Raw genomic sequence first — 10,833 nt, 5'->3', positions numbered from 1 at the left:
AGGCTATAGATGTTTGTAGAAGAGGGCTTTGTTTCTCATAGAGCATCTGGAATGGATGCATTTCTTGTCAGTGGACCTGCAGAAAGACAGCTGGAGACAGGCCAGAGAAAAACAACCAAGATAACCCAGAGTCTAGAGAGAACATTGATATGAGAAATGATTTTCAGTTTAGCAAACTGAAGGTGGGAAAGAGATCAGGGCCTGTAAAGAGAGAATGACTAAAACTTGGTCATGAACTCTTGGACACTTGAAATAAGTGTTTTAGGAACAATTAAAATAAATTCCTACTTTAGAGAGTAGAATGGTGGTCACTGGAGGCTGACAAGGTAAGGCATGGGGAGATGTTGAACAAAGGGTACAAAGTTTTAATTAGACAGGGGAAATGGATTTTCCAGATCTATTGCCCAGCATGGTGACCATAGTTAATAATTACGTGGTATATATTTCAAAATTGATCAAAGAATAGATTTTAGGTCCGACACAGTGGATCCTGCTATGCTAGCACTTTGAGAGGGCAAGGTAGGAGGACTGCTTGAGGCCAGCAGTTTGAGACTAGCATGAGCAAGAGTGAGACCCCATCTCCACCAAAAATAGAAAAATTAGCCAGTCATGGTGGCATGTGTCTATAGTGACAGCTATGTGGGAGGCTGAAGCAGCAGGATCACTTGAATCCAGGAGTTTGAGGTTACTGTGAGCTATGAGGATACCATTGCACTCTAGCCCAGGTGACAGAGTGAAACCTTGTCTCAAAAAAAAGGACAGATTTTAATGTTCTCATTACAAAAAATAAGTGTGTGAGGTGATGGATGTTTACCTTGATACAATCATTCCACAATGTATACATACATTAAAAAATCATGTCAAACCACTTAAATATATGTAATTATTCGCCAATTAAAAATAAAAATTTAAGATCTTTTTGTAGTTCATAGCATGATGGTTGGATGTTCACACACATGCATGAGATGTGCCTTCCCCAAACCTTGTTACAAAGTCAGTACATTACCCTTCTGACTTGGAAAAAACAACATTTAAATGAAAAAGTAAATAAATAAATTCTACATTTAAAGTGGGTGGTGGTGGACAATAAATGTATATCAAAATGGAATGATTAGAGATGGCAAATTGATCATATGCTTTTATCTCTTTTCTCACCCAAGACCCCAGAAAAGTGTTTTAAAAGTATAGACCCGTGAAAATACAGAAAATTGTAGTGAGGACATCAGTGAACTAAAGAATTCAACATGTTTTTAGATGATTGGAAGTGGCTGCCAGAGTGGCAACTGAATGAGAACAGTGGAGAAAAGGAAGACACAAAAGGGCCTGGGGAGGGCACTGAGGGTGAAGACCCCCCAGATTCTCTCCACGGAACCCCAAGAGGCTGCAGCTTCTGAAGGGAATGAGTTTGAAGCTTGGGCTTCAGGGGTGTACAAACTGCAGCCCATGGGCCTCATGCTGATTTCATGAGGACTTTTTTTGCTTATCTGTAGTATTTGATATCATGAAAAGTATGCACAGAGTTTTTGCTCATCAGCTTTCGTTAGTGTCTGTGTATTTAATGGGTGGCCCAAGACAACTCTTACTCTTCCAATGTGTGGCAGAGAAGAAAAAAGGTTGAACACCTGTTGGCTAAACCCTAGGGATCCACTTGAAAGAGATATATGAAGAAATTACAACTCTAAATCTTTTTCCAATCCCATAGTCGGGCAACTATGTCCCTACATAAACTGAAGTTTTTCTTTAGAGAAATTGAACCAGAACCCTCCCCCCTAAGTTCAGGCTTCCCAGCAACAGTAGGGAATGTGGTTGAAACAGGGAGATTACATGTAAATCCACATGTTAATAGTACAGCCTTCTGCCAGGCTTCTCCCCTTACACTATTCCCAGAAAGGGACTATCAGGTATATGTCCCCTGAGTCAAAGAGGATTCTTCACTCGAAAAAATTTGCAAGCCCCAGAGAAAAGTCCCCTTTTTATTTTCTTTTTATTTTTTTTTTTGTAGAGACAGAGTTTCACTTCATGGCCCTCAGTAGAGTGCTGTGGCGTCATAGCTCACAGCAACCTCCAACTCTTGGGCTTAGGCGATTCCCTTGCTTCAGCCTCCCCAGTAGCTGGGACTACAGGTGCCCGCCACAAGGCCCGGCTATTTTTTTGTTGCAGTTTGGCTGGGCCAGGTTTGAACCCGCCACCCTCGGTATATGGGGCCGGCACCCTACCCACTGAGCCACAGGTGAAAAGTCCCCTTTTTCATAGTCTCCCAGTGAAATAGCCTGAGAGTGAGGTCCACCACTAAATCCCATGCACACAGAGTTGCCAGTCATTTTTATGCCTCACAGTTGCATATGACGGACAGGATAGGCCACCATCACCAGGAATTTCCAAAAAGCATCCCACATGAAAGACAGAGTCCAAAATAAATAGAAAAAAAATGGACTCAAAGGAGACAGAAATGATGTAAGAAGAAAATGTTTCTTAAGTTCTATGTATACTTGTGACTAATAGCTGTCAGAGATTTAAAGGAAGATGCACATCCATGACAAAGAACAGAATGGTGTGAAAAAGCAATGATCACAGGATGATAAAGAGCTCGAAAACCTCAAATTAAAAACATCATAGCTAAAACAAAAGATCTGACTGAATAGGAGGAAAATAAAATTAAAAAAAAAAATCCCTGGGTGCAGTGGCTCAAGCCTGTAATCCTAGCACTCTGGGAGGCCAACGTGGGAGGATTGAGCTCAAGAGTTTGAGACCAGCCTGAGCAAGAGCAAGACCCAGTCTCTACTAAAAAGAGAAAAAAATCAGCCGAGTGTTGTGATGGGCACCTGTATGTAGCCCCAGCTACTTGGGAGGTTGAGGCAGGAGGATCACTTGAACTCAGAAGTTTGAGGTTGTTGTGAGCTAGGCTGATGCCACAGCACTCTACCCTGGGGTGACAGAGGGAGACTCTGTCTCAATAGCAACAACAACAACAACACTGCAGAAAGCGGGATAAAAAGATAAAAGAATGAAAAGTGGGAGATAAAAGAGTGTTAGAATATTATTCAAAGAGTTCCCACATCTGTATTCAGCTTCAGAAAACAGAGAAAACAAAGACTAGAAAAGGATGGATGGATAGATGGAACATTTTCCAGAAGTGAAATCTCCAAATTCAAAGTGCCCCACTACAAGTCCAAAAGGGTGAGGGATAATACCGAGGCAATAATTTTGAATCTCAAAATTCCAGGAAAATGGGAACAACCTAATAACTCCTAGTGAGAAAATTATACCATGCATGAAGGAGCAAGAATCCGTGTGGCATCAAACATCTCAACAGCAGCACAGGATGCTGGAGGAGAGTAATGTTGGGCACCCAAAGTTCTGAGTGAAATTATTTTTATCCTAGAATTCTAAACTTAGCCAAATAAAGGATAAGTGCAGAATAAAGATATTTTCAGATATGTAAGAACTCAAAATTTTTACCTCCCACACATCTTTTCTTAGGAAGCTATTGAAGGATGTGATTCAGCAAAATGAAAGACTAAGCCAAGAACAAGTAATAAAGAAACTCTAGAAAACAAAGGAGCAATCTAAAGGACACTGATGATCAGAAGTCCTAAGATGCCACCTGACCCGTAGATGTAGAAAGTAATACATCCAAATTGGAACAAGATGACAGAAGGCATAGAGGGAAGCCACTGGCAGCTGGGAGCGTGTAATGATCGATTATCTGGTACATTTGGACAGTTGAAAAAAAATATTGCTAGATATTTAATAGATACACATAGAGAATTTAGAAAATATTAGCAATACCTATTTTTTCAACTAAGCAAAAGAGAAAAAAAAGACTAGAACAAAAAGTTGGAAGGAATGTCATTATGCAATACCATTGATTATTGAACAATATTTACAGAATCATAATAATATAAGCATTGACTATTCATTTAATTGAAGAAATAATACTATACTTGTATGTATATATGATATACAAGAATATAAGAAAGCTAAAACTCCATTTATCACACAGGAAATCAATAGGTAGTATTGATCAAGCTCATGCACACAACACAAGGCAAGGCCAATCAATGCTTGACTAATTCAACCGGCAAGGATACAATGAGCCACTTTTAGTTTTGACAGCTTAATATTAACATAGACAGGAAAAATAAGAGTAAGCCAAAAATGCCAGTTCCCTGTGGCCCTTTTCTCATACATCAAAAAGGATGACACTGAAGCAAGGCCGGATGACTGAAACATGAGTTGTGGGATACCCTTGCTAAGGAGCTAACTTTAGACCCCAGCTAAGCAGTTTTATACTCTTCAGCTCTATTCTGAGGGATGGGGCTTTGGTGATTTGAACAAGTAAAGCAAGAAAGTCGCCTAGATCATAGCCAGTAAGATGAAAGAGATGGGATAAATGTGAAGTGTTGATTCCTATAGTAGGAGTTCTGAGAGAAAGAGAGGATGACAAAAAGTCATTTTTCTCCAGAGATAATGGTTGAAAATTTTCCAGAAATGATAAAATATAAAAACATTATAGTAAAACTAGAAAACATCAAGAATAAATTTAAAATTCTTAAAGCCCAGAGAAAAAGAAATGGTTACCTAAAGTGGGGAAGGGGTAAGATGGAAAGCCCCATACCTGCCCAGAACCCAGGGGCCGTAAGAAATTGTCTCGTGACACATGGCCTTCAGGGGAGATAGGGATGTGGGGTGAAAATGGTTTCTTGGCAGCTCCTTACAAGTCTCTCACACTCTTGTGCTCTGGGAGAATCACAAGGCATTCCACCAAGGCTCAGGTTAGCTGTGGTTCAACTCTTTGCCTTTGTGACCTTTGAAAGGTCACCAGTTACCAGGTGCCATGGCAGAGCTGTGCCCAGCATCAAGACGTATCATTATAAGCATGTCACTTAAAAACAAGGAGACATGACCGGGGGGGAAAACCATCTCAAAGTGTAATAACTACCTCTAGGGAGGGAGACTGCAAGTAGGAAAGGGAGGATAGGGGGACCTTAGGCTCATTCCACATCTTGGCTACTGTGAACAATGCTGCGATTAATTACCATTCTACTGATGCCGAATTATCTCACATTTGGCCAGTGGCAGCTTCTTCAAGTTGATGCAGCAGTTCTATTCTCAAGACACTAATAGTCTCTGACAAGTTCTCTTTATCTATATTAACCCACTTTTCACATTAATGTCCTGTAACACCGAGGATAGGATAATGTACAAGACAAGCAAGGGGAATTTCCCCCAGGAGCCCTGGTCCATTTCATGTGACATGGGATTTAGAAATCACGATCTGAGGTCTAGAGGGACTCATTATTACTGGTTTGATTATTATTTCTAGGTCATCTTAGCTGGAGACAGGTTATTTTAAACTGACAGGTTTAATAACAGGAGACAGGTTATTTTAAACTGACCATAAGTTCATATTTATATTTCCTATTCAAAGCTAGGATTTTTGCTTAACTTATTTGATTTTTATATTTGTATCTCTTTTCTGTTATACTGAAAATCTTGGTTCCTAACATTAACACAATATTTGCTTCATCCTACCTATATATAATAGTTTCAGAATAATATCAATAATATTGCTAACAATATGTTTACCAAAGAGTTTCTTATTGAAAGGTGTTTTGCTGATGTTCTGCAGAATGTGTTCCTCATTAATCATACCACCAATAACTGGGTTGTAGAGTCTCTTGAAATAATTCCATAGGTCTTACTACAACTTTGATACATAATTGTTATTTTTCTTCTTTTTAAGAATTTCTTTTTCTATTTTAATTTCGTTTTATGATTGCATATAATACTTATGTAGTTCCAAAGTCAAATCTATAAAATTGTCTCTTTGGAGATGTCCAGCTCCATTCACAACCTCTCTGCCCAATCTCTCTTTTTTCCAAAGGGAATCTTTTAATGTACTTAATTATTTATTTTATTTTATTTTATTTTTATGAGGATTTTTTTCTTTTCTCTTTTCTTCCCCCCAAAAAGCTATATTTGAGGTATAATTCACAAATAAAAATTACATGCACTCAAGGTATACAATGTGATGATTTGATATATGCATACACTGTGAAATGATCACCACAATCAAGTTAAATAACACATTTATCACTTCGTATAGTTAGAATTTTTTGCATGTGTGGTGAGAATACTTGAGGTCTACTATCTTAGCAAATTTCAAATATTCAATACAATATTATTAACTATAGTCAGCACACTGTATGCATATGTATTACAACAGATCTCCAAAATGTATTCATCTTATAACTAAAAGTTTGCATCCTTTGATCAATATCTCCCTATTTTACCCAGGCCCCACTGTATTAATTTATTCACTTTTTTTTTTTAATGGCAGAGTCTCACTTGGAAGAGTGCCATGGCATCTTAGCTCACAGCAACCTCAAACTCTTGGGTTCAAGTGATTTTCTCGCCTCAGCCTCACAAGTAACTGGGACTACAGGCATCTGTCACAATGCCCAGCTGTTTTTTTAGAGATCGGGGTCTTGCTCTGGCTGGGGTTGGTCTGGAACTCATGAGCTCAGGCATCCACCCACCTCAGCTTCCCAAGTGCTGGGATTACAGGCATGAGTCACCAAACCCAGCTAATTTATTTACTTTTGAGGTTATAATTTATTCTGTTTTTTTGATATATAAGGAAATACATACATACTTGGACGAATACTTCTCTTTCTCAAATAAATAGGAGCATCCAATACACATTTACTCCATCCTACTTTTTCATCTTAACAATATATGTTGGAAATCACTCCACAGCATCAAATGCAGATGGCCTTAGTTCTTTTTCACAACTGCATAGTACTCCAGTGTGTGGCTATACCATACTTGATCTTAGCCAAAAGGCCAAGAAGTGATGAGGCTATATCATAATGGACTTAACCAGTCTCTTTGCATGTGTGGTGAGAATACTTGAGGTCTACTATCTTAGCAAATTTCAAATATTCAATACAATATTATTAACTATAGTCAGCACACTGTATGCATATGTATTACAACAGATCTCCAAAATGTATTCATTGTTGAGGGGCAAAGTAAAATACAGGATGTCCCAAAAGTCACCCCCGAAAAAAGCCATACATAAGGAAGATGGGAAAATTGTAGCTAAATTGTACCTTTATTTATAAAATATTCTCTACATGTTGGCCACCTCTTTATAAAGTTTTAGGTAAAAAGCATTATAGGGGTCAAAATGGAACATTTCATACAGACAAAAATCAACAATTCACTAAGAAGATATGATAACTATGAATTTCAATGTAGTTAACACACCCTTGAAATAGATGAAGCAAAATCCAACAGCTACAGAGAGACACCTGCTGGCCCTAGGCCTTTTCTTTCCCCCTTCTAGACCAGGATTGAAGGCAAGAATTGTGGATCTTTTGATTTTTTTTTTAACCACCGGACTCCCAGTGCCTAGCATATGTCTGGCTTAATAAATGTCTATTAAACAAATGAACAGGTCACGGAGGTAGGAAATAAACAACCTCTATGTTACTGGGATAGAACACAAGGTTAGTCAGTATCAAATAAAGACAGACTTCCTAAACTTCTGGCCTTTGAGCCAGAACCCTGGCCTCAAGGTCTCATGGACCCATAATGAGCTGTCAAAAGCAAACTGATGGTGTCCCTCACATGTAAAAAACAGCACAAATGGGGAGCTGCTTCGGGTTCTTTCCCTGGGGGTGTCAGTCGTCCTGGGCAGGGAGGCCAGAGAGGGTAAGAGGTGAGGAATAACTGTGCCCCTGGCTCCAGCCCTTCCCTCCTGAGCTTCCACCTGAAGCTCCACACTCAGCTTGTGCTTAGGTGAGCCTGGAGAGGGTCTTTGCTGCCCACTCCTCTCCACGGTGCCTTGCAGAGTGAAAGCCAGCTTTGTGGAGCAGAAAGCTCCTTGGGGTGGGCGTAGGAAAGAGGGTGCTGGGGAGATAGGACAGTGCAGAAGGGCAGGGAGATAACAGATGAGGCTAAATTAATTTTGGAAACCATTAAATCTTTGAAAAGAGAGCATGTTTTCAGCAGGGACAGTGAATCACTGTGATTTTCAGAAACAGGCACAAAGCAATTAGCCATCTGGATGCTATGGCTTCCAGCCCCCTAACGGAAACTTCAAGCGAGCGGAAGGCTGGTCATCATACAGCCCAGGCCCTGCACTCCCGGCCCCACAGATAACTCTGTGCCTTCAGCCCACTGGGAGCCCAGAGGCCTAAGGACAAAGAGCAACTTGGCAAGAGACACAGAAGTCAGCAGGAAAGGCAACATGAGCCTCAGGGAGCCAGTTACTGCTTCCTTCTTCCTATAAGCTTTCTTCAGAATCCATCATGATTGCTCGAGCAGTTTACTCACTTGATAAACATTTGTTAATCACCTACTATCTCCTAGACCAGGGGTCCTCAAACTGCGGCCCACGGGCCACATGAAGTGGTGTGATTGTATTTGTTCCTGTTTTGTTTTTTTACTTCAAAGTAAGATATGTGCAGTGTGCATAGGAATTTGTTCATAGTATTTTTTTTTTTAAACTATAGTCCGGCCCTCCAACGGTCTGAGGGACAGTGAATTGGCCCCCTGTTTAAAAAGTTTGAGGATGCCTGTCCTAGACCTTGTGCTAGAACATAAATTATGTCATTAATCTTCACAGCATGTGTATGGGCTGTTCCGCCCGATGCATAGGTCCAAGGTAACCTGTCACGTGGTATGCAATGTGATTAGACTCCTTTTTTTTTTTTTTTATCAATGAGGAAATACAAGCAAAGAAAGATGAAGAGAATTTTCTCATGGTAAGTTTGCAAATTGTTCCTCTGTCCAGCTCATAAAGTTGTGAGAAGCAAATATTACACATGAATGAGTAAAGTTTTCTAAAACTGTAGAATGCCATCTACAGCTGAGCTATTCTTAGAAAGCAGTTACCCCAGCTTCCTCCAACCCCTTAAAGTGCTGCCCTTTGATTCATTTTCAGAACTTGCTAAGGAGTATTAGACAAAGCCATCAGGAAAAGAGTTAGCAAGCCTTTCCAGGAGAAGAATGCAGGACGGGCCAGAAAGAGAGCTTTACTCAAGGAAGCCTAACTGCATTGTCCTATGATTTATAGACTGAGAAGGTGTTCTTCATCAGTTTCCACCACATAGGGCAGGAAGGCTGTGCAGAACACCCCTCTGGCAGAGGGAACAAGGAAGGCAGAATATCTCCCAAGTGACTAGAGGTCAATGTCCCCATGCAGAGGTGCCGTGTTCTCTTGCCTGCCTGAGTTTATTGTGGGCCACTGACCAACCCTTCCTGCTTCATGCTTTGGTAAAGTCCCCTCTAGAACCTCAGCTAAGAGCTGTTAGCCCAACTAAGGACTTCTGCAGTTGCCTAAAAGGCCCCAGATTTTGATGACCAACAGTTTTTCATTTGCTGTCTACATCTGCAGTCCACCCAGCTGCTGATGGGAGCACCAGATCTCAGACAAGAAGTAGCAGAGCAGAGTGCATGGATCACAGAGGCAGATCATCTGGGAGAGAATCCCAGCCCTACCTCCCTTGGCTGTGACCTCAAGCAAGGTGGCAGACCTCTCCCCTTGCTTTCTTCCTATATAAAATGGGGTTTTCAGCCTCACAGGGTGGTGGTAAGGACAGACTGAGCTCACAGGTGCCCTAGGAGAAGAGGCAGGTAATGGAGCTAGATCAGAGAGTTTTTTTGTTTGTTTTTTGATTTTATAATTTTATTTGATGTGTCTGACAATCACCAGTAAGTTATCATCCACGTTGACTGTCTGTAGATTTTTGAAAGTGGCAGCAGGTACATAAGTAACCAAACTATAGAGCTTGTTTGGTGAATCTTCATCTTCATTGCATTTTCTGGATAACCGCACACAGATACAGTATGGGACATTCCTTATGCCTTTGGCCCAGACAACTTTGTTAATCCTGATATCAATGCGCACATCTGGAGTTTCCATCTCTTTCATGGCAAATTTCCGGATCTCTTTGAGTGCCCGAGGGGCACGCTTCTTGAAGCCCACTCCATGGATAGGCTTGTGAATATTGATAGTATTCTCGAGTCACCACCTCGTTGAAGGCAGACCGGACCTTCTCCTCGCCACCCTTCTTTGTGGGAGCCATTCTGCAGGGCCCAAGTTGGAAAGAAAGAGCGCGCGGGATTGTGGAGGAGGAAAGGGCTAGATCAGAGAGTGTTAACAATAAGGAGAGGTGTGTGGAACTACAGCTGTTGCTAGGGCCAGGGAGGCTCCTGACTCAGCCATGGCTGCCATGAGGAACGCAAGGTCAGTGTTGCCAGATCTCTTTATTTGTTAAGAAAAATCAGATATCTGGACTTTTATGTGAACTTTTCCAACGTTCCATTCCTGTGAGGACAGAACAAACCACGTCTGTAGATTGTCCGGGTACGAGCTCATGTGACAATGACCTGCTGCAGGTCCCTCCGCACACTGCGCGGTCACCGTGTTAGTTTCCTCGCCCCTCTCCCAGTTCCACATCTCCCTGTCCGGCTCCTTCAGGCCCTGCCCTTCCCCTGGTGGCATCTGTCATTTCAGGCTGAGGACGGGCAGGTCCTCCGGGCACTCAAGGGACAGATGCTCTCAGCAGAAGCAGGTTCGGTGCAGGACCTGGAAGCTCTACTGAGCCTCTGCCCCAAGAAGGAGAGGGAAAGATGAGGAGCAGAGACCTGCAGCTACAAAATGAAAGAACGAATGAACCAAAGAGCAAACAGCACCCGGGGGGCAGGATGTGCGAGTCCCCTGGGCTCCTCTCACAGTGCTGAGGGAGCGGCCAGGAGCTCTCGCAGAAGTTGAGGGGTGAGAGGCTTTGCCTGGGCATCCTGGCGCTGCCCATCGGC

The 10,833-nt window shown here is 41.7% G+C and overlaps 1 non-coding gene across 1 annotated transcript; it reads left to right on the top strand.

Moving 5' to 3' along the window:
• Positions 1–913: 913 nt before the first annotated feature.
• Positions 914–1,016, top strand: LOC128585288 (small nucleolar RNA U13). The gene has a single exon (XR_008380005.1). It is a non-coding gene; the product is annotated as a small nucleolar RNA U13 (small nucleolar RNA).
• Positions 1,017–10,833: the final 9,817 nt, after the last annotated feature.

The sequence above is a fragment of the Nycticebus coucang genome, chromosome 4 (genome assembly GCF_027406575.1).
Source record: "Nycticebus coucang isolate mNycCou1 chromosome 4, mNycCou1.pri, whole genome shotgun sequence".
NCBI lineage: Eukaryota > Metazoa > Chordata > Mammalia > Primates > Lorisidae > Nycticebus > Nycticebus coucang.
The sequence above is the reverse complement of the archived record's forward strand: the minus strand, read 5'-3'. Positions and strand labels throughout refer to the sequence as shown.